Raw genomic sequence first — 25,554 nt, 5'->3', positions numbered from 1 at the left:
AACTATACTACAAAGCCATAATAATCAATACTGCATAGTATTGGAACAAGAACAGACACACAGACCAGCAGAAGTGGATTCAAACAGAAAACCCAGATATAAACCCACAAGTTTATGGGCAGCTAATCTTTGACAAAGGAGCAAAGACTATACAATGGAACAAAGAAAGTTTGTTCAACAAATGGTGCTGGGAAAATTGGGACACTACATGCAAAAAAATAAAACTAGGTCACTACCTCGCACCATGCACAAAAAACAACTTGAAGTGGATTAAAGACCTAGACATAATTACAGAAACCATAAAATACCTGGAAGCAAAGTTGGGTGAAACACTACACCACACCTCAGTAACATCTTTAAAAATACAGCACCCAAGCTTCCACTCGCTTTGGTGCCACGCAGCTGCAGCGACCCCTTGCGCAGCGGATGCTTTCCTAGATCCACAAGCTGCCCTGCATCAGGAGGACCCTGCACACTACCGCTATTTGCACCAAGAACTGGGCAGCCAGAGTTCGAGTGAGTAAAGGGGACAAGTCAGTGACCTATGAAGAGCCACATGCACAGCACCATATCGCTCATTGCAAAGGGTGGCTTTCCCTGCGTACAGGTAACTTGGATGGGGAGAACCTTGCTGTAGAGCGAATTGTGGAAGATGGTTTCCTGCGAAAGTTCATGATGGGCACCTTCCCAGGATGCTTGGCTGACCAGCTTATCCTAAAGCGCCCGGATTTGTGCCCTAGTCCTGAGATACTGCCTACACAAGTTTTACTTCCTCATTGGCTACAGTGAAACTCTGCTATCCCACTTTTACAAGTATCCTGTACATTTGTACCTCCAAACTGTGCCCTCAAAGGTTGTATATATGTACATCTAGAACAGTCACTTCTTTTTTTGCATCAAGCTCTAGTCTTCAAAGAACAGAAACACCAGTAAAGGGGTGAAGTATAAATGAAGAAATACTCATGATTCAATTTCAAAGCGATTGAGTAAATAGAACTCAATTTTACTTCTCTATGTGTCTTTACTCTTAGGATGAGGAAACTGGAATAGGTCTTTGAGGTCCCAAGCTATTGGGATATCTGCCACTTGTCTGAGGTTTGGCTATTAGCTACAGTTCAATTAGTAGTTTGTGTCAAACTATATCAAGCACTTTTCTTTGTTTCCTCTCAAAATTGAATAATCTGGTTTTGGTGACTATAAAATAATAATATTATTTTTTAATTAAAGAAATATAGACATGTATCAAATTAATCATAAAACATCCTTATAATTCTACCCCATGGAGAAACATGGCCAGCTTTTTGCATTTCATTTCCATATGTACATTTTTCCATTGATAACTGAGCACCTTCTCTGTACCAACTAGTCTTCTAAGGGGCTGGGTACCATCAAAGAACAAAAATTATTTCCAGGGACTTTGCCTTTATGACACATGTATCCCTTTGGAGAGTACAAGGACTGTTTGGCAGACTTGGAAATTCCAAACAAGTGTGGGAGATAGACATGGAGGTAAATGCTCCCAGAAAGTGTTTCAGAAAGCACTACATTTACTGGTGGTAATAAGCCACCAATCTTCAACTTGAATTTGATACCTTGACCATGACTCCCCTACCCTTAATTTAAACTTGAACCTTTCCCTAATCTTGACCCTGATTCTTCCCCTTAAACTTTGTTTTCACTGACAGTAGTGCTCTCCCTGACCTTACTCACAGCTTGACCTATTCTTTCAACCTCACTACTCAGGATCCACTGGGACACTTTCTTTATCCTGTCTCTGATACTGACTCATGATCCTGATCATGACAATGACCCTCATGTTTAACCTTGCTCTCAATTGGGCTTCTCTTTGAAAACTTCATCATTACTGTCCCTTAGCATGACCCTAACTTCATCCTTAACTCTAAACATGGTGCTTGCTTTCCTTTTGACCATACCCTTCATCCAGATTCTTGTGATCTTGACTATGAATATGAAAGTCATTTAAACCTGACCCTCACTCTACATTCAGACATTTAGGTCCTTGACAAAAATCAAAACCTCAAGACAAAAATCAAAACCTCACTGACCAGACCTTGATCTTTTTCAATTTTACTCTGACACCATTTCTGATTCTGGACTTAGGTTTTCACTTGCATTTGACACTCACTTCTGATTTTCATCTTAATACAAACTGACCTGAAGATGTTAGGACCTTCAGACTATGACTGACAGAATCTCCCTCTATAACTAGTTGGTTATCCTAATTGTTTATACAATTGAATTTCAGCTATACTTAAGTTCCTGACTCTTATTACCCCAATACATGGACATACTGATCGTGAAACCAAACTTGAATCTTTTTTTTTAAATTTATTTATTTATTCGTACAGAACTGGGGTACAGGCCAGAGATGTGGAGGGTGAGAGGATTCACCAGAGACAGAGTGGGGAGCAGAACAGGCAGACTGATGAAGTACACTGCTGAGGGGAGCAGCAGGCAGGTCAGGAGAGGTCTGCCTAGCCATTTGGATCTCCTCCAGGGCAGGCAGGAATTGAACTCATGCGGAAGTGGTTTAAACTTCTTTGTGTTGTGCTTTAACCCACTGCGCCACCAGGGAGGGCCTGAACTTGAATCTTAACCCTGTCACTGTGACCCCAATGCTTACCATTTCCTTGATACTGACCATTTGAGAGATTCAGATTTCGACACTCATTCTTTTATTGAAATATATGTAACATTGTCTCAAGATGTAAAGCATGTCAATATGCTATAGTGTTATTGCTATTGTGATAATTGTACCTTTTTCACGTTACATAGTTATTTTAAGAGGTAGGACAACTATGTTCCTGTCATAACAAGTTTGATGAGTATAATACTCACTGTACTATGTTTTCACCTGTTAGACTTTTGTGTTCTTAACATTTTTTCCTAATCCCCCATCCCTCAATAACACCTTTAACTCTCTGGTTTTTTATAAGTTTGACTTTTTAAAATTCTACATAATAATGATATTATACCACAATTGTCTTTCTCTGTTACTTTATTCAGTAAAATGATAGACCCATGTTTCCACAAGTAGTGGGATGTCCTTTCGCAAAGCAAAAATAAATTCCATTGCATACATATATGCATAATATCCACATTTTATAATTCCATAACATGTGAAATAAATGTTATATCACATATATCTTTTTTATTCAATCATCTATTCATGGACACAAATTATTTCCATATTTTGGTTATTGTGAATAATGATTGACACATATAGGATAAATTTATTGAAAACCTGGAAAAAAAAAAGATAGCACATAATAACCTAGTACAACAATAGTGAAAGAAAAGATAAACAGATGGGACTACATCAAGTTAAAGAGCTTCTATACAGCAAAAGAAACATTACAAAAACAAACAAACATCCACTGGTTGGGAAAAATTTTTCTCACACACTACTAACAATAAAGGATTGATCACAAAGATATCCAAGTGGCAAAGAACATCCCAAAATTGATGAAACAAATTAACATAATAATGCAAGAAGCAAGAATATTTGACTACCTAGGTTAAAAGCAACCACTAAAAGAGTCACAATAGTAAAATGCCCTAAGAGCCCACGGCAAGGAAAAAACAATGAAGTGGAAAAAGTGGAAGAAACAGATAACCTTTAACAGGTTATTGTTATCTAATTGGACTAACACTGGATTGCTCTGAAGAAATACTATGCCAGGAAGAGAAGGGAATGACATATTCAAGATATTCCAAGAAAAAAAAGGTCAGGAGACTCTATCTTGCAAGTTCTTCTTTTCGTAGGAGAGACAAGGATGTTCTCAGACAAAGAAAATTTTAGGGATTTGGCATCCTCTTAACCTCCCTTCTACCATATCAAGAAATACAGTAAGAAGCTTCAGGATCTGAACCAAAGAGAGGCACAAGCACAAAGAGCTGAATAAAGAATTAAATAGAATCACAAAGCTAGGAAACAAATGGCAGTGATGGACATTTACATATCAATAATCACTGTAACATTAATGACCAAACTCACTATTGAAAAGACACAGATTATGTAGTTGAAATAGGAAATAGACTCCAGTCTTCTGTTGCCTCCAGCAAAGGCACTTAACTACTGAAGTTAAATATAGGCTGAAATTAAAGCGGTAAGAAACAATCCCACAAGTAAATGGTACCCAAAGGAAAGTAGGAAATCATACTTAGGTCAGACAAAATAGACCTGCAGCTTAATATAGTACCAAGAGGACTGATGGGGAGTGAGAGTGGCCAGAGACCTCCAACCTTCTACAGGACTCCATTGCATCTTCTAGGCAAGCAAAGTTCTTGCAACTTCCAATGGAGTTCCTTTGGCCTCACCTGGACTGGTGAATCTACAACTTTAGGTCGGGAGGGAGCCAGACATTGTACAGCACCCTGCTGACTCCTACCAAGACAAGCAGAGGTCTCATAACTTCTGAGAGACACCTCCAGTGCCCACATGAACTGGAACCAGCCAGTCCCTTCCCACACAGGCAGAAGGATTGAGGCCTTCCAGATCTGCAAAGGCCTTGTGACTTATTAGATCCCACCAGCACCTGCACAGAACACTGAGACCTACAAGTGGAAGTGAGTTTGAGGGGCTAGAGGTCTCATGACCTCTTGTGAGAACCTACTAGTGGTGTGACCACTACATTTGAAAGCCTGATCAGTGAGGAAGGAGGAACCACACCCAGAAGAAAACCCAAATACAACAGCCAGGTTCCAAATCTAAAAATGGGCAGAAGGAAAATAAACAAGAAATGACAACATGATTCCCCAAGTGAATACAACACAGATAGGACAAATCCCCAGAATCCCAAGTTAGAGATATGGAAGCTATATTCTTTCTGTCAGATATAGAATTCAGAATTACAATGATAAAGAAATTCAAATAAATGGGAGAAAACTCATAAAAATGAAAGGTTGTTCTTAGAAATGAAATTAATTAATGATGCTCCAAATAAGATAAAAAAGAGGATTTCAAAAGAGAAATACAGGAACATGAAAAGCTCAGGAGAGAGTTGTGGAAGTAGAACAGAGCAAGTGGAAAATGATTTAATGTAACTGAAGAAGCAGAGGTACAAAGCACCTGAGCAGAGATAGAAAGAAAAACAAAATTTAAAAAATGAGGAAACACACCAAAAACTATTTGATTCCTTTGGCATCCAAAAGAAAGTAGGATAGTCATACTTATGTCAGACAAAATAGAACTTCAGAGAAAAGACAACATAAAAATAATAGGAATACCTGAGGGAGGAGAGAAAGTGAAAGGAAAGAAAATGTACTTAAAGAAATAACGAAGGAAAATTTTTCAACTGGAGAAGGGTAAAATGTACAAATATAGGAAGCTAAAAGAGCCCCAGCATACCTAGAGAAAACAACAGCCAGATATAGAATATAGAGAGACATATGATAGTGAAATTTCTAAAAACTCAGGGCAAATAGCAAATACTGGTGTTGGCAAAAGGGAGAAAGCAGCTAACATATAACAGTACCCAATCAGGTTAAGCTCAAACCTCTATGAAAAAACAATATAAAGAAAACTTTGGGCCCTCTGAGGTAGCGCAGCGGGTTAAAGTATTTTATTTATAATTTAAAACCTCTTCTTCATGATTTCAATTCCGCCTGCCCCGGAGGTGACCACATGGCCTGGCAGACCTCTCCTGTCACGCCCGCTGCTCCCCTCAGCTGTGTACTTCGTCGATCTGCCTGCTCTGCTCCCCACTCTGTCTCTGGTGAAGCTTCTCACCGCCCCTGAGCCTCTGGCCTGTACCCCAGTTCTGTATGCACAAATAAATAAATCTTTAAAAAAAAAAAAAAAAGGAGTCATCTCCTTTCTTCTAACCCAAACATGAAATCCTATTGTTTCTTATAACAGAAGCTAATGAACTAAATAAAAATCAATATATAAATAAGTCACCCAAAATAGGGAGACACTGATTTAACAGTACAATATCCTGCTGTAATAAAAATCCTCAACCATGGTCCAGTTCAGAAGGAAGTAGTCGGATGATTACAATGCCTCTTTCTCCCACAGAAATGGAAGGTCATAAGTGCCAGTGGGGAAAATAATATAGCAATGAATAACATGTCTTTCTTTCTATCTTGCCAGATAAACATTCTTAACATTCTTTATTTGCCCTCTGAGCTTAACAGTTGTGTTGTCTTACATTCTGAGAGAAAAGAGCATCCTAAGAAAATACTGGAATTGATGACCACCAGGTTATAGTGAAAACAAGCTGGCATCAACCAAAACCTCCACACAGTTGTGTTACAAGGATATGCCTTTCCTTGCCAGTCCTTTCCCTTCCCTTGTAAGCCTAGATAAATATCGCTGTGTTTTGCCAAAGAGCCAGACAGTAGTCTTTTAAACACAAGTCTGCTGCCCTCAGTTTGTTGATAAATCAAACTATCTTCCTTCTCCTCAAACTCTGTTTCCTATGAGTTGCCTAAGGAACCAATAGTGCCTGGCATTCTGGAATCAAGACGACAACATAGTTATCAAAACCCAGTGATTCTGATGCAAAAAAAACAAAAACAACACACACACACACAACAGATCTTCCCACAAACTTGATGGTTTGTGATTGCATTTCTGGTGTGCCCAGAAATCAAATAGAGTGATTTCCAACACAGACCATCCTCAGTGGAAAGAGAGTCTTAGAATATAATCTTCCACCAGCAATCAAACAAATTCAAGAATTCAAATGGCCTATACACCCAAAACAAATAGTATAGGCAAAAATTTCCAGGAGAAATTTAACCCAGAAAAATTCAGAAACTTAATTCAGATAAAATACTTTGACTTTCCTTATTGTCTTTTTTAAAGATTTATTTATTTTTGCATACACAACTGCAGATTGTCAAAGTATAGCAGCAGGCAAGACAAGAGATGTCTGCTGTGCCATCTGGGTTACCTCCCTGGCCAGGGATTGAACTTTGGATGAAGTGGCTATGGCCAGCTTCGCAGTGCGGTACCTTAACCTGTTACACCATTAGGGAGGGCACAACTTTGATTTTTCTAATCCAGAACTAACAAAAGCCATCATTCCAAATAAATAGGATCATAAACAAAAGAGGAGAAATCACAACAGACATAGAAGAAATCAAAAGAATAGTAAGCGATTACTATGAACTGTTATATGCAAACAAGTTCAACAATCTAGAAGAGATGGACAAATTCCTACAACTTCCCAATCATCCAACGCTCGACAGAGAAGAAATAAAACACATAAACAGACCAATTACAAGCAGTGAAATTGAGAGAGTAATAAAATCTCTCCCCACAAACAAAATCCCAGGACCAGACAACTTTACGAATGAATTTTAACAAACACTCAGAAATTAACATAATGGAATATTACTCAGTAATCAAAAAATAAACTTATGCCATTTGTGGCAACATGATGGAACTGGAGAAGATCCTGCTTAGTTAAATATGCGAGAATAAAAAAAAGGAAAATACCACATGGTTTTACTCAGAGCAGGAGTGTAAGGGATCAGGTTGAAAATAGTATTATATATATAGTAATTGTAATAAAGTAAAAAAGAACATCAACTTATAGCTATAAACTAGAAACATTCTATGGGGGAGGAGATGGGAACAAGATCAAAATGGTGTTGGGAAGAGCACATGGGACTATAGTGATGGTACATGGGTGAAGTGGTGATAGTAATTTCATGGAGATTATAGCTGAGATGAAAAAATGTACAAAATGAAGAATAATGTAAAAAACATATTTATAAAATAAAAAAGTCAAAAATAAAAATGTACCAAAAATTATATTGCCTTTCTTTTTTACACCATCAGGGAGGGAGGGTGTCATATTCTTGAAGTGTTGCTTTATTTTTCCCCTTCATATTTCTCTTTCTTCTTCCACTTGGACTTTTTTTTTTTTTAAGATCTATTTATTTATGCATACAGAACTGAGGGGTACAGGCCAGAGGTGCAGGGGTGGCGAGAGGTTTCACCAGAGACAGAGTGGGGAGCAGAACAGGCAGATCGACTAAGTACACTGCTGAGGGGAGCAGCAGGCGGGTCAGGAGAGGTCTGCCACGCCATGTGGTCTCCTCCGGGGCAGGCGGGAATCGAACTCATGCGGAAGTGGCTTCAGCCTCTCGGTGCTGTGCTTTAACCCGCTGCGCCACCAGGGAGGGCCACCACTTGGACTTTTTACTCATTATTATCTTTGAGGTCACTGACTCTGTCTTTCATCTGGTTTATCCTACTTCTATAGTTTTCTTGAGAAATTTTTTATCCCTTCTATTGACCTTTAACATAATGCATCTTCATTATTTTCTTATTTAAACATTCAATTTTGATCTTCTCATTTATTTTCTTTTTCAGAACATTCATTTTCTTCTGAGTTCTCTTATACATTTTTGATGTACTTTTCTATGTTTTCTCTTATTCCTTTAAGCCTTTTATCATGGCAATTTTGAACTCTGCATGTGATAGAAAGAAAAGCTAGTTCACATTTTGTGGTTGGATTATGGAGATTTGTTTCCTCTTGTGGTAAAATATTCCCTTGATTGTCATGTCTGCCTATTTTGTTATTTTAAGGGTACAGAATTTCACCAGAGGATGGTGCTGTGGGATCTCTCTCTCTTCTGGTTTGACATTGCAATAAGTTGAATGACATTATACATTAGGGACAACTGGTTGGTAGCTATTGAGTCAAAGCTTAGAAAGGGGTTTGGAGCGTTAAGTCACTGTTAAAAAGTAATGTAACAAGTAAAAATGGAGCTTCCATATGACCCAGCAATCCCACACTTAGGTATTTACCCAAAAAACACAAAACACTGATTCCAAAAGACACCTGTACCCCCATGTTTATTGCTGCTTTATTTATAATTGGAAAGACATGGAATCAACCCAAATGCCCAAAAGGAGATGACTGTACTAAAAAATGTAGTACATATACACAATGGAATATTACTTACCAACTGTTGGTGCCGAGTTAGCACATTACCCCCGGGGCTCCGGGGGATGTGCCCCCTGTTGTGTGTGTCAAGGCGGCCAGGTGGTCGGGCCGATAAAGCCATGACACAGACTTGTGTTTATCTGCCTAAGACGCCACAGGGATGACCTGACCTTTCTCTGCCTTAGCACACTCCCTTGTAAGGGAGTGTCAGCATCTGGTGGCTGCAGGTGGTGTGGCAAGAGAAATTCCCCACTTCTTCCTTTCCCACCTTAATTTTCCACTCCTACTGCCTAATGGTATATAAAGGGGTCGCTGGCAATAAACGAGAGACTCCTGGATGAAGAACCTCGGCGTCCTGTGTTTTCTTTAACCTCATCGTCCCTCGCCGGACTCGGCTCCGATCAGCCGGACGCGGCAACCAACCACAAAAATAAACACATGCCTTTTGCAGCGCCATTGATGGATCTGGAAGGGATCATGCTTAGTGAAATAAACCAGAAAGAAAAGGACAAATATGAGATGAATTCATTTATAGCAGGAGTATAAAAGACCAGGCAATAAATAAATAATAATAATGAACAACTATATACCAGAGATATTTCACGGGGGTGGAGTGGGGAATGGGATCAAAAACGGGGGAGGAAAGGAGGAGTGCACTGAACTATGGTGATAGCACACAGGTGATTTGGTGATGGGAAGCCCACGGGGATTACAACTCAGATGGAAAAAGACACAAAATGATGTAAAAATAAACTATTTTGTTTTGTTTTGTTTTTTAAAGCATGTAGCATGACACAAGCTATGCAAACTCTGTAGACAGACACGGTACGGATGGAGGGGAAATGCTCTGAAAAATCAGACTTTCCATGCTAACTTATGTTATGACCTCCCTTTTTTGTATAATCATAATATCAAAATATTCTGAGCAACCTTTAGCTTACAATTGGATTGCCTCCAACGCATAAGATGCTGCCTGACCCTGACAAGCAAGCACTGCACCAGGGTGAGAAATTTCTCTGAAGTCAAAAGTGACTTGATGACTGGCTGATCAATAAAAGCAAAAGGGCTGTTTCTGCAAAGTCTCTCTCACTGCCAGATGGAGGTAAACCCAAATCTTATCACTCTACAATCTCACCTAGCCTTCTATTCAGCTTCTACAGAATTACTCAAACTTTCTACTGTCTGGCCTTAAGATGTGGAAATTCATCCAGGTTGCCTGTTTAAAGCTAATCAGGTTTTCTACTTGCTACACTTGAAAGGAATTCACACGTCTTCTGGCTAGTCTTTCAGGATTCTACTACCTAGTCTTTAGATAAGGAAATTCACCTATGTCTCCTATTCCGAGCTAATTATGCTTTCTACTGTCTAGACCTCAAGGAAACTCACTTAAAACTTTCTAATGGGCTTCTTCAAAAAATTTTTCCATAATTTGATTTACAAGAAATGTCCTCTTCCCAGGATGTCTCAAGTAGAAAAGAAAAACCATTAAGTAGTAGATAAGGTTTAAGGGACTTTATTTTAGTTAATCTTCACTATAATAATGTAAGTCTTAAACTTTGTGTATCTATGTACCTGTTTTAACCTTGATTGGTTTTAAAATGTTATAATCTCAAGTAAAGGTCAAAGCGACCCCAAACTATTCTTTAAAAAAAGATGATTGTGATCTCAGCCCCTTTCATATGCTAATGTCATCTCTCTGCCTGCTTGAAATGTATAAAATCTCTGCTGAAGGCAATACAGGAAGATTTGCACCCAACTCCCATTCCGTGTCTTCCTCATTCCCACTCCCTTACTCCCCAATTTCTGTAATATCCGCTCGCCGACATTGTTCCCACTTGAGACCCTGCCTGTTTTGCCCCCCAATAATCAATGATTGGGGACAAAGTCTCCGACAGTAGCAGGGTAGCTCATATGTGGTACTCCTGTTAGCCTTTCTTTCTTGGTTTCCCCGACCTAATTCTACAGTCTACAGATGGTGTTTTCATCTGAATTCCAAATCATCTGTCCCATGGAGATGGGGTAGGTGTAGCTTGGTTACACTTCTTGATTTAGGATATTGCCATCTGGCTCACTCAATACCTTCACAAGAATCTCCCCTCAGTTAAGGTTACTTACACCAGTAAGTCTTCCAATCCCCAAAGCTACCTGTCAAACATAGGAGCACAGATTTGCCCCACCACCTCCCTCCCCTGTTGCAATCTCCAGGTGCCTCTCTCCACCCACTTTTTGCTGTATAAAATTGAAATTCCTCAGTGTTAGCTTTTCACAGTCAGTGCTGATGTCTTGGAATTGTGCTAATTTCCCCCTGAGTCATGGATCCTCTGGTTCCAGTGATACTCTGGACTACCACCAACCATTCTCTTAGGCAGAGAACCTCCTCTGCCAATGTCATTTTTCCTCCCTGGATTATACCACTTTTTTTTTTTAATGCATGCAGAACTGGGGTACAGGCCAGAGGTGCGCAGAAAGTGAGCGGATTCACCAGACACAGAGAGGGAAGCAAAACAGGCAAACTGATGAAGTACATTGCTGAGGGGAGCAGCAGGTGGGGCAAGACAGGAGAGGTCTGCCACATCATGTTAGTCAGCAACCTGGCCTGAGATGGAATTGGCATCAAAGCAGCTGCTGATAGCTTCGAAGTGCTGCACTTTAACCTATTGCACCACCAGGGAGGGCCTGGATTCTACCATTCTTATTCCATTCATCTGTTGTTGGTTAGTTAGCTTGTTTCCATAGTTTGATTATTGTAAAATGCTGTAATGAACATAGGAGTGCAGTTATTCCTTCAAATTGGTGTTTTTGCATCTTTTAAATAAATAGATGCAACTTAACAGTGGGGATGCTGGATCATACAGTAGATCAATTTTTAAATTTTTGAGAAAATCCCATAATGTTTTCCATAGATATTGTCTAGTCTGCCTTCCAACCAACAGTGTGCAAGTGTTTCTTTTCTATATACTCTTGCCAACACTTATTTCTGGTCTTTTTGATATGTATCATTCTCATAGGGTGGAGGTAAGATACCTTCCCTGATGATGAATAAGGATGAGCATTTTTTCAGTTGCTTTCATAGCCAACAAAATCCTATCCTGTATAGCCCAAAGACATCTATTTCAGATGAACTCCGGCAGGATTAGAGAAACAAAAGCAATACAGATATTCTAATTAAGTGCTGCTTTTCTTCAATCCACTTTTCCAACATTTCCATTTAGTAATAATTTCAATAATTTCAAGGGTAAGCTTATTAAATAAGTTTTTCAAAATGCATGATCATGAATAACTTTAAGAGAATAGTGGTTTTAAACTGTGTTAGAAACCAGAAAGGATCTGAAAATAAATATACAAATAATTTTCCTTCAAAAAAAATTACGAGCATTTCTATACAACTGGTAGTTTTTCAGGGTATCATTTTTCTTTGTGAAGCAAGGTAAAACTAAAGGACAGGGATTCATTCCTGAACAACCAAGGTCATCCTCATTTGAAGTAATGTCATTCTCAGACCACAAGTTGTTCTGGAAGCACCTGTTGTGTCTTTGTATAAAGAACTGTTGTGATAAGTATACCTGAAGGAAAAATGATCAGGTATGGATGGCAAAATGCAAAAGTTAGTGGAAATTGTTCTGTAGGTGACAAAGTTAAGATTCAATAATAAAAGAAGTGATATCAAGCATAAGATTTTTATTTTATTTATTTGTGCATGCAGAACTGGGGTACAGGCCAGAGGCTCAGGGGCAGCAATAGCCTTCACCAGAGACAGAGTGGGGAGCAGAACAGGCAGATGGACAAAGTACACTGCTGAGGGGAGCAGCGGGCGGATCAGGAGAGGTCTGCCACGCCATGTGGGTTACCGCTGAGGCAGGTGGTAATCGAAATCATGCGGAAGTGGCTTTAGCTTCTTAGTGCTGTGCTTTAACCCGCTGCGCCACCAGGGAGGGCCAAGCATAAGATTTTTATGTCAGGAGAGAAGATTTTGTAAAGATCATAGTGGAAATTAATGATAAAGGATGATAATTGCTATGATGATGATTGAGGACTTAAAACAAGAAAAAAGTATAAATCTCCTTTTTTTCTGGAAGTTTGAATTTCTTATAGAACTTAGTGGAAAGTATGAGCATTAGAAAATGATGAAGGAATGCTGAGAGATGTTTTTTTAAACAAAGGAGGTTTGGAAAACCTAACCTGGAGCTAAAAAATAGATGTTAGAGGAGTTTGTGCATGTATTTTTGTATGAAAAAAAAAAAAAAGCTAGGTATCTACTCTCTGCTCCAGTTGGAGAGTTGACAGGAAAAGAAATAAGCTGTGCAAAAAGAAGAGTCATGGGAGGACGATGCTAAAAGGGAAACGAGGAAGAGTTGAGAAAAAGCAGATTTGTAGATACAAAAAAGGACCTAGTGGGAAGACGGGAAATGCCACAATGAAGGATATTTTTGGTCGTTGGAAGCTTTGGTTCAGTGGGGCTAATGCTGGACATGAGTGATAGTGGTGGGGAGACAGGTGTCAGAAGATTTTGGTTTGTGACCTCCTGATGGGCTCCTTGCTTCTTTTCATCGTCTCTTCAGTGAAGAGTCTATGGGATTATCTCAGCATACACTGATCCAGCATTGGGAGGATTATGCATTTTGTTCCTTACTCTCATCCAGAGATTAGTATGTTCTTTACTCTGTTCTCCATAAAGACAGTGGGGACAGGCAGGATTTAGAGAACCCTCCCATGGGGCTGCTACCACAGGCTCTACTTGGAGGTAGAGGTCATCTTAGTTTTCCCCCCAAGATTAAGTGAAACCTTGCAGAGAGTCAAAACAAGAGCCCCCAAGATTTTGAATAGGCAAGGGCACTCTGCAATGGAGACAGAGTCTTGGGAGAGTCTCATAACCTCGCAGTTTTGCATTTTAAGGGCAGTCTTGATCACAGTGTAATTCCCTGTCTCAGACTTCTGATCAGCCAGTGAGCTGAGTACTTCCTGAGTAACCACAGGCCATGCAATCAAATATTAAGTATACAGGCACACTGAAGGGTCTTCTAATCACAAGCCACATTCCTCTACTTTCCACAATGCAAAGTGAACGGAGATCTTCATTTATACCACTTCAAGGGTACTGTTATAAGAGTTCCCTAAGTGTGCAATGGTTAATAACAACAAAATGGGGTTAAAAGAGCAAGGGTTTTAGCATCAAATCTAGGTGCCAAGTCTGACTTTGTCCCTGGCTGGGAGATCTTGGACCAGTTGTTTGACCTCTGAATGTTTTCCCTTCATCTGTAAAATTAAGATGCTGTTGTTGATGATAATGTTGATCCCTAGCTCCTGGTGTTATGAATAACACATAAAGTGAGAAGGTCATATGAACACCAGTTGTTCTGGTAGAGTCCTTGTTTCCTTGAAATACCAAATTCACTCTGTCTGACCCATAGTTGGGCTTCCTGAAGACAGGATAACAAATTCTGCATGAACTTGGTGGTATACACATATTTCAGCTTCCAGAGAAAGCTGTCTCCATACTTCACTATCAGTGTTCATGCATGGCAGGACAGATGTGGTGGGGAGGGTGTGAGTGGGTGGGGGCAGAACATACTGAGTGCCTTTCAGGCTTATGCAAAATTAACTCTTCTTTATATCTGTTTTCAGAAATTACAAGCTTCCTCGGAGTTTCAGGTCTAGATTCAATAGTTTTGAAATGTTTATGAAAAGAGTCAAAGGAAAACGTATGATTTAAAGTTTATTTGGTGTTGTATTAATTATGAGAGGTAAATCTGATTTAGTAATTCGCTATTTGAGAAAAGGGGAAAAAATCCTTACTTACTAATCCTTACTATCTGCAAAGGTGACACTAAACTCCTAAGTGGAATGAAGTTCAAGACAATGCACAAAGACATGGTTTTCTATAATAAGTTGATCTTCACTGTGGGAAGAATTAAATTTCTTTCATTCATTTATTCACTTACACATTTATGGAGGATTCACTGAGCTCCCCACTATGTACTCAACCTCCTCTTGGCGCTGTATACTGTGCCCTAGAGCTCAAGGTATAGACACCAACCAAATAGCCTTACTGGTGCTGGGGGCTGTGCATCGAAGGGTGTGTGTGACAGGGATAAGCCTGGACTTGGAAAGCTTTCCTGAGTCAGTGACTTTTAATCTAAGATTTGCAGCATGACTCAGACTCTATAGTCAAAAAGGAGGGGGTTCTTGCTTCAGTGCATGTCAAAATTCAGAACAGAGAAAGCAACATTCCCCAATGGAAGCGTGACATGCAAACTCATGAAGTATTCCATATTTTTGGCACAGTAATATTGAATGTCAACTGAACTGCATATTAAAATGGTAAAATTTTTGTTATCTATATTTTTTTACCACATTAAAAAAGTAGGATATGTTGGAAAGTTCCATCATAGAGAAAGGGAAAAGCAAGTGTCCTGTAGGAAGACAGAGTGTGAACTGTTAGTGGATGAGAGGTCAGTCAGTAGGCCTGGGTTGTCAGATGTGGGAGGCAGTATGTAGTTCAACTTGGGTCTGGAGTCATATACAGATGCCAGACCTGTATATGTTGATTTGCGTCCTGAAACTAGTGGGTAATAGTGTAGGAATTCTACCATGGCATTGAAAGAACTGATGTTCTAAAACATCACATTGGACCAGGGTGGAGAGCAAGTGGAGGATGGGTATGATGGGTAAGCTGGGAAGTTGTCAACATTCTTTAGGAGAGATGCACACCACTTATATGAGATGAAGAGAAATGGACAATTTAAGAAAACTTGGAAGTATGTGGCTGTACTTATGAATTGGTTGCACTGGATGTGAGTGAAGGGATCAGTCAAGAAAGCTCACATGTTTTTGGATGGATGCTGATGATAGTAACAGGGATGGAAATTAGAGAAACCCTTTCTTGTGTTGCAGTGGGTTAAGGCACAGCACTGCAAAGCTGGCCATAGCGCTTCAGTGCAAGTTCAGCCCCAGGCCCCAGAGGTGATCCACCTGGCCTCCCCTGTCTCACCCAATGCTCTCCTCAGCAGTGTATACTTCATCACTCTGACTGTTCTGCTCCCCACTATGTCTGCTGAATCCTCTCACCACCTCTGAATTCCAGTTCTGTATGCATAAATAAATAAATCTTAAAAAGAAAGAAGAGAAAGCACAGAGAGAAGGAATCTGAAGAGCTTCATCATGATTCTTGTTTCAGATGTGTTGAGCTTGTGGCCCTCAAGGAGGTTCATGTTGCAAATGCAACAGGACACAAGACTTTTTCTCAGGGACCCTGAGACTCACCCTAAATGCTAGTGGAGCCTCAGGTAATATTGTCTGGCTCATAGTCTGCACAGCATACACTGTTCCACTGGGACACACAGTCTGCTATGCTGGAGGCTGGCCTGCTCCACTGGGCAGACAACAGTAACAATTTCTTCTCCCGAGTGACTGCTTCCGAAGAAGCAATGGTGACTTCATGACTAACTCTTAACTAAATCATATGTGGTGAACATAGTGGGTAAATGAAGCTGGATGCACAGATGGATGTCTGCTGCATGGCCCACACTGGTCCTCTAGAACCAAGAGTAAGCAATCCTCAGAGTTCCCTTAAGATATCAGTGGAAGGCACTCACAGAGTGGAGTGGTGGAAACTAAATGTCACATCCAGTCACAGAGATTTTCTCAGAAATAACAGAAATTTAATAATTTTGAAAAATCAAAAATATGCACACTTATAATTCACCCAATAAAGTAGCATTGTATTTTTAAACTTGTCCATTCTCTGTCTTTAATTAACTTCTCCATAATTCCCAGGAATATCCCAGGCGCATTCTGAAATAACCTCATTCTTTATTCATTCCCCACTGATGAAAGATGTGTAAAGGCTTCTATTAAACTATCAAATGTCAAGAAAACAACATTTTAAAATACCCTAGCTTTAGGACACACCAGCTAGGCAACTAAGCATGTAATTAATGCCTGCAATTAGTCACACATGCCTCAGGAAGTAAACACTGGCTTTATTGAACGGTGACTTCAATCATGCTCAGGGACTGAATTCTCTCACGCTGTACCAAAGGTGTACATCCCCAATACTAGGGAAAGTCCAAAATTTCTTCTCTGAAAGCGGATGATCAGAAGCATTTTAAAAATGGATGTAAGCATGAATTAAATCCTCAGGCATGATGGCAAATATGTTCTGAGAGAAATTTGTCAGTCTGCTAAATTCAATCAAGATGAACTTGAAATATCTTAAGAAAATAAAATATGACGTAGCTATAGTGTCATATAAAAATAAATACTATAGGCATGTACAGGAAATTGTTTTGTTGTGAAAATAAGAGAGTGATAGTAGATTTGGAATGTACAGAAAGGGTCAAAACATGAACATATTTTGCTCCTGTTCTGATTTATTAATCACAAAGCATTATATTTTGATTGAATTGATTGTAAACATTGACATTATTGAAGGTGGAAGAAGGCACCAAAAATTGGGATAGGTCTTCTGAATCTCCTAAGCTAAATATTCCTTATTGTAAATCATTGCCTCATGATTCAGATTTATATAAACTCTTCGGTAAATTTGGTTGGTGTTAATCAGATCCATAGTCTCATATGTACACAATCTATGGTATGACAAGATATTTTAAGCTTTCTGTTAATACTGTTTTGGTTTAAATAGAAAATTTTTAAATTGAGCACTTGGTCTACTTAAAGTCCCCATCAATGTCAAGGCTGATTAAATATTCTCTCAGAAGGGGTCTCAGACAAAAGTTCAGTCTTGGAAATGTTGTTGTCCTTTTCTTTCCCTCTTCTACAACATGGTATCATAGACTATGTAGCTTGTTGAGTAATGAAGAGTTTGACCTTTGTGCCTATTACTTGAAAGGGAGACAAAATACTAGGAATTTCCTGAGTAATGGCAATGCCTTTTTTTTTTTTTTCCATGAACTCCTCAGATCACACCTGAATTTATTTTCACACCACAACTCAGAATAGAGACTACTTACCTCTAACCATGTAATTACAAGTTGGGGCTTTGATCCAATCTCATCTCCAGGAAGAGGAGAGCTGAAAATTGAATACAGTCATGTTGCTGATGATTCCATCAGTCATGGATACATAATAAAACCTGAAGACTGGTGGAGCTTCCTAGTATGTGACCACATAACTGGCTAGGAAGTTAATGCACCCAGACTGACAGGGAGAGGGCTGACAAGCTCTGAGTTCATCATTCTTTCAGACCTCACTTTATGTGTCTCTTCATTGGCTGATCCTAGTACTTTATAATAATTTTGTACAGTAGACCCGAGCTTTATAATACCTCCACTATACTGTCAAATGACTTTATATTAATCCTTCCTATTAAAATATGAACCTCACTTTAATGTTATATATTCTTTTTGTAATTGCCACCAACTATACAGGTGGGGCATTTGTGGGTGGATATTTGAATAACTGTTAGCATATGAACAAATTACAACATGTGTGGGTGTTTTTTTATTTATTTTATTTATACATAAAAGAATTGGGGTGAAGGTCAATGGTTCAGGGTGTGAGAGAGTTCGCTAGGGAGCAGAACAGGCAAATCTACTGAAATACATTGCTGAGAAGAGCAGCAAGCAAAATAGGAGAGGTCTGCTGTGCTATATGTGGGTCAGCTTCTTGGCTGGGGATCAAACTCAGGCCTTAGCACCACCAGGCAGGCCCACACATGTATGGGATTGACAGTTTTGTCACAAGGGCTCATGACTTTTTTAGTAAAATCTAGATATGTTTTATTTTCTAAGGCTTTATGTTCCTTTCACACTGGGGCTATTATTGAATTGTGTAAGAACATTTTTCTAAACTCTAACTGTGGGTCCTAAATAGCACACTAAGAAGAAAACTTCAATTACATTAAAATAAGGAAAAAATCTCAATGCTGCTATAAAAGTTAGTGAATTTGACACAGGGCAGCAGAGACCATTGTCCAAATAGTTTATCAGTTTCTGTCCGGGTTCTTTACCATCATGAATAATTATAAGACCGCTCAGGCTTAGGGAACAACAACTAAGAAATTTAATTAACAAACCAGAAAAATAACAAAGAGTTACCGAGGCTGATAATGGCTGTTTACTTTACCCAAATCTGTGTCCAGTATCTTCCAGCCCTGCATAAAGAGCGGAGCTCCTCTCCCAAACAATAGACCACGTGTAAGATTATGTCTTCCTGCTACTGTGGACGCTTGGCAGACAAACCATAGGCCAGGGTCCAATTCATAGCATCCGATTCACAGCAGAAAATACAACAGGAGATGCTTGAGTTGCCAAAATGCTCCAACAAAGCAACAGTCAATACTCAAGGCAACAGCTGTAGTGGCCTAACAACCTGACAAGTGGTCACACTTATGGCAGTTTAGCAAGACAGCTGTCTCCCTAGTCTCTCACTTTCTTTGTCAGGCTTACAAAAACTGTTCCAAAATGACTGCTTTAAAATGACAAGTAGGATGGGGCCGGTACAGCAGCCTCCATTATGAGGCTTGACACACAAAGCTGTTTCCTGAAGCCCATGCAGCGCTGCCCAAGGTCATCAGCTGCCATCAAGTCCCTGCACAGCTACAGCCACTATGCTGCCTCCCCACTCATGCAGCCCAATTTTCCAGTCCCTTATATACTTTATCATTTGCTCCACCCCACTTTTAGCATTCTTCCTGCAGCTCTCTATTCTTTACCAATAACCCCCTTCAGGTAGCACCTCCGTAACAGTTTATGGCTTTAGCCACTGGTTGGCTACAAATTAATGAGACTGTTTTGCCCCCACTCACTCTATTATGAGCAACTCTAAATGATTTTGAAATAAACTTTTCCAATTTAAGTTCTTTATATTTATGTCTACTTATTTTAATGTCAATGAGACCAAAATTCTGGGTTTTTATTGTTTTATGGCTGAAGTGACAGTCTTACATAAGCTTAGTTATATGCCAAAATTTTCAAATTATGCCATTTTGAGTGAAATATGCAATATTAATGCAGTAATGAGTTCACAACAGTTATTTTTCTATCTATAAAGTCTGTAGAAAGGGTTAGTATAGTAAAGTGGGGCTCTAGTGCAGTGCTTTCCTGAATTGCAGGAGTCATTCCAGTAAATTATTAAACTAAATTGGAGGGAGGAAATTATGGGAAACTCCTAGAATTAGTCATTTGGTCTGAGAATCCCTGAACTTGTGGTGGCACCTAAAGTAAGGACTGTCCTTAGTGGCACATTGCCCTTTAGTTTGTGGTGTCTGACAGTAGCTCTAAGTATTTGCCTCAGAGTGGAATTATCTTGCTGTATGCAAAGGCTGTACACATGGAAAGAGTGAAACTACCTGTACTTCCCTGGAATTTTCCAAATTCTTGCTGAGACTCTCCCCTTAGTCAAGATTAGTTTCTCTTCACTTAATTTCATTCCATATCTTTTGTCCCTAGAGGCACATGTATTGTAGGAAAGGCTCATAAATATATACATTGGCAATTTTGGCTATTATAAAACAGCTTGTAAGTTTATAGAGTAGTTTTGACTTTAAAATGTCAAAATTTCTTAGGAAGTCTGAAATCATATTTCAACAACTGGTGTGTGTGCAGACAGTATCTGGGCAGCTATATTTTCTAGGAAATAATAAATTTTTATTGAGTAACAAAGTACCAAGCATTGTGGAAATTTTTGTTTTGTTTTCAGTTAATATTTTTATTAATTATTTTTTTCTTACATAATGGTAGTCCTTGTAGTTATACTGGGTAATGTTGAAGTGGATGATAACAGTGCTGGTCTCTTAAAAATGAATTCTAGGATTAGGCATGGAAAGGAACAAAGTGATCTGCTCATTGATGTTGGAGCTCTGCTGCCTTAAGAAACAAAATCCTCAAACTAGAAATAAACCATGTGAAGAAAGCAAGAAAATCACCCATTGGAGACTGAAACCCACACTACTGGAGGACCATTGGATCAATGAGGAGGTCAAAGAAGAAACTAAAAAATACCTTGAGAAGAATGACAATGAGGACACAACTTTCCAAAACGTATGGGCACATTAAAAGCAGTTATAAGAGGAAAATGTATAGCAATACAAACTCACATAAAGAAACAAGAAGTAAAAAAAAAAAAAAACAAGAAGTAACTCAAAGAAACAACCTAATCTCCCACCTTAAAGGACTGGAAAGAGAACAACAAAACAACCCCCAAACCAGTAAAAGACAGGAAATAATAAAAGTCAAAGCAGAGATAAATGAAATGGAAGTTAGAAAACCAATCCAAAAAAATCAATGAAACCAAAAGTTGTGAAAAAATAAACAAGATAACCAGGCCACTAGAAGAAAACAAGAGAAAGCACAAATAAACAGGATCATAAGTGAAAGAAGAGAAATCACAACAGATAAAGCAAAAATCAAAAGCATAACCAGAGAATACTATGAACAGCATTATGCAAACAAATTCAACAATTTAGCAGTAATAGACAAATTCCTACAACTCTATAATCACCCAAGCTAGATAAAGAAGAAATAGACTAAATAAACAGGACAATTACAAGCAAGGAACCTGAAGAAGTAATCAAAACCCTTCCCAAAAATAAAAGCCCAGGACCAAATGGATTTATAAATGAATTTTACCAAATGTTCAGAAAAGAACTAGTGCCCATTCTACACAAACTCCTCCCAAAAAATTGAAAAAGAAGGAAAACTACCAAATACTTTCTACAAAGCCAACACCACACTAATAACAAAACCAAAAAAAAAACCACAAAAAAAGAAAACTTCAGACCAACCTCCCTAATGAACACCAACGCAAAAATCCTCAACAAAAATCTTAGCCAACAGAATCTAACAATGCATTAAAAGAATAAAATGCCATGATCAAGTGGGTTTTATCCTTGGAGCACAAGGATGGTTCAACATTAGAAAATCAACTAGTATAATCCATCATATCAACCAACAGAAAAATAAAAACCATATAGTCACATCAATAGATGCAGAGGAAACATTCAATAAAGTTCAACATCCACTTATGTTTAAGGCCTTCAAAGTCCTTGGAATAGAAGGAACATATTTCAACATGATAAAAGCCATATCTGACAAACCCACAGCCAATATTGTCCTCAGTGGATAAGCTGACAGCCTTTCTTATAAGATCAGTAACCAGACAAGTCCACTATCGCCACTGCTCTTTAACATAACACTGGTAACTCTAGTCAGAGCAATAAGACAGGAAAAAGATATACAAGGAATCCAAGTAGGGAAAGAAGAAGTAAAACTGTCTTTATTTGCAGACAATATGATAATTTACATGGGAAACCCTAAAAGCTTCACAGACAAACTAATCAAAACAATCAACCCGTTTAGTAAGATGGCAGGATATAAAATCAACACACAAAAGTCAGAGACTTCCTATAGGCAAACAATGAATCAGAAGAAGCCCTTTTCAATTAAAACAAAAGAATCAAATACCTGGAAATAAGCCTAACAAAAGAGGTAAAAGACCTATACAAAAAAAATTATAAAACACTGTTAAAAGAAATACAAGAAGACACATACAAAAAAAATGGAAAGGTACACCCTGCTCATGGTTCAGGAGAATTAACATAAATAAAATGGCCATCCTGCCAAAGGTAATGTACAGATTTAACTCTATCCCAATATAAGTCTCAATGACATTTTTACTTTGCCCCATGTAATATCCTCCAATCCTATAAATGCTGTTGCAAAGAGCAAGAGTTCATGTTTTTATCAATAGTGTTATTCTATCTTAAATACATACATACATATCTTAATCTACTCATCTGTTTTTGGGCACTTAGGTTACTGTAAATAGTGCTGCAATGACCATAGGAATTCATATATCTATTTGCATTATTTTTGCATTCTGTTTTTAAATTAATTTAATAAAGTACCATTTTCTTATGTCCACATTAATTTTTTGACAGTAGAAGATTTCTCCCCTTACATATGGTCACTGTAGCTCCCCCACACCAAAGCATTCATAATACTCCAACATAGTCCATTGTGTTCTCCCCCCTTTTCACTCTAATTTTTTTCCTCAGATCTATATGTTCAGTTTTCAAGGTTTTTTTAAGTTTTGTCTTTATCCGGCTTTTTTTTTGGTTCCTCTGCATTTCAAATATAAATTAAAGCATCAGTATTTACCTTTAAGCTTACTTCACTGAATATAGTAACTCCCAGTTCTATTGATGTTGCTGAAAGTGGTATATGTTTATATGCCATTGTGTATTTATACCACATTTTTTCTATCCATTCATCTGTCTGAGGGCATTTAGGTTGTTTCCATATATTAACTATTCAAATAGTGCTACAATAAACATATGAATGTTTTTGTGTTCCTTGGGACAATATCTATGAGTTTCAACAGGCATATTACAATCAAAAATAGAACGGAAAGAGATATTCAAAGTATTTTAAGAAAATGACTTCCAGTTCAGAATCTTTGACTAAGAAAGATTAATATTTTTTATTATTTTTTTAATTTTTAAAAATTTTATAAGTTTACTTTTACATATTTTTGAGCTTTTTTCCATCTCAGTTGCAATCCCCTTGGGCTTCCCATCACCAAATCACCCACGTGCCATCACCATAGTCCAGTGCATTTCCTTCCCCCCACTGTTTTTGATCCCATTCCCCACTCCACCCCCACAAAATGTCTCTGGTATATAGTTGTTCATTATTATCATTATTTTCTTGCCTGTTCCATTATATTCCTGATATGAGAGAAACCATTCCATATTTTTCCTTTTCTTTCTGGTTTATTTCACTAAGCATGATCTTTTTTTTAAGAATTATTTATATTGTGCATACAGAACTAGGGTACAGGCCAGAGGCTCAGGGGCAGCGAGAGGCTTCACTATAGACAGAGTGGAGAGCAGAACAGGCAAATTGACGAAGTACACTGCTGAGGGGAGCAGTGGGCGGGTCAGGAGAGGTCTGCCACACCATGTGGTCACCTCAGGGGCAGGCAGGAATCGAACTCATGCGGAAGTGGCTTTAGCCTCTCAGTGCTATGCTTTAACCCCCTGTGCCACCAGGGAGGGCCTCACTAAGCATGATCTTTTCCAACCACATCCATGCTGCTGCAAAAGACATGTGTTTCTTTTTTTTTTTTGGTTGCTGTGTAATATTCCATCACCACATCTTTATAATCCAGTTATCCATTTTGGGGCATTTGGGCTGTTTCCATGTCTAAGAAAGATTAATATTAAAGCTAGCAAGAAAAGTTAAGTCACATTACTTAAATGCAAAAACTAGCAAACATCAATATCAAAGTATATATAAAAGAAGTCCTAAGAAGTTTATCATAAAATAACAGATTAAAGATTACTGAGGTAAAATACACCAAAATTACTCAACTTGGAAGAGAAAAGGGAAAGCAACAGTGTGCAACCTGCCAGTGACCAGACCATGCCATGTGTCATACAAATAGACACCTAAGTAAAAAAATAATAGAAACACATAAGGCAATGGAAATGGACCCTAAATAAAACAAAATGGGAAACCCCTAAAAAACAGAAAAGACAAGAAAAACCAAAACAAAAATCTAAAATCAAAAACATAACAAAAAATTGCAATAGGTATTTGTATGTCATTAAGGAATTATATGTAAAAGGCAAAAGATTTATAGTATCTGAAGAGAAACCAAGGTATTAACATAACATGTAAATGTTTTGAACATATCAATCTAAAAATGAAGAATGCTTACTAGATCTTCTGCAGTTTACAAGAAAATCCCCTTACTAATAAAGACAAGCATGAAATTATTGATAAAATAAATAACAACCAAAAAAAAAAAAAAATCAGGAATTTCTATACTGACTTCTAATAAAATATTCCTAAGGAAGGGAAAAAGAGATAAAAATGAAGATCTCCCTGATGGAACAAGGGGTTAAAGTGCAGCACTATGAAGATATACACAGTCACTGTAGCATGAGTTTGATCCCAGGCTGGACAGAGAGGTGATCCATAAGATACGTTAGACCTCTCTCCCGCTGCTCCCTCAGCAATGTATTTTGGTCAATCCACCTATTCTGTTCACTACTCTGTCTCTGGTGAGTCCGCTTACGCCCACACCTCTGGCCCATACCCCAGTTCTTTTAAATAGATAAACCTTTTTTTAAAAAAAGGACACTAGATCATGATAAAGGGCTAAATGTAAAGAGAAGAAATGTACGCACTGATTGATGGAGCACTGAGATACATAAGATAATTGATAAGAAAACTTAAGGGAGATAATGATAATACCACAGTGGACAGATCAAAAAGGCAAAGGAATGCTAAGGTGACCACCTCAGAGAGAAGAAATACTATCCTGTCAGAAAATTAACAGGTATATAAAAAATGGTATTTAATTAAGAAATAAAAACAATCACAAATGAAAAAAAAAAACGATAGTACAGACACATAAAATATAAAAAGTTTCTATAATCGGCCTTCCCTGGTGGCGCAGCGGGTTAAATCACAGCACTGAGACGCTAAAGCCTCTTTCTCATGGGTTCGATTCCCGCCTGCCCAGGAGGAGACCACATGGCATGGCAGACCTCTCCTGACCGCCAGCTGCTCCCCTCAGCAGTGTGCTTCCTCCGATCTGCCTGTTCTGCTCCCCACTCTGTCTCTGGTGAAGCCTCTCGCTGCTCCTGAGCCTCTGGCCT

The 25,554-nt window shown here is 38.5% G+C and overlaps 2 pseudogenes; both read left to right on the top strand.

Moving 5' to 3' along the window:
• Positions 1–874, top strand: part of LOC101635369 — a 2,303-nt pseudogene extending 1,429 nt beyond the window's left edge.
• Positions 875–1,503: 629 nt separating this feature from the next.
• The window catches only part of LOC101635135, a 27,002-nt pseudogene continuing 2,951 nt past the window's right edge, over positions 1,504–25,554 (top strand).

The sequence above is a fragment of the Condylura cristata genome, unplaced genomic scaffold, assembly GCF_000260355.1.
Source record: "Condylura cristata isolate star-nosed mole 26May11 unplaced genomic scaffold, ConCri1.0 scaffold00006, whole genome shotgun sequence".
Lineage (NCBI taxonomy): Eukaryota > Metazoa > Chordata > Mammalia > Eulipotyphla > Talpidae > Condylura > Condylura cristata.
Note: the sequence above shows the minus strand (reverse complement) of the source record. Positions and strands in the feature narration are given on the sequence as shown.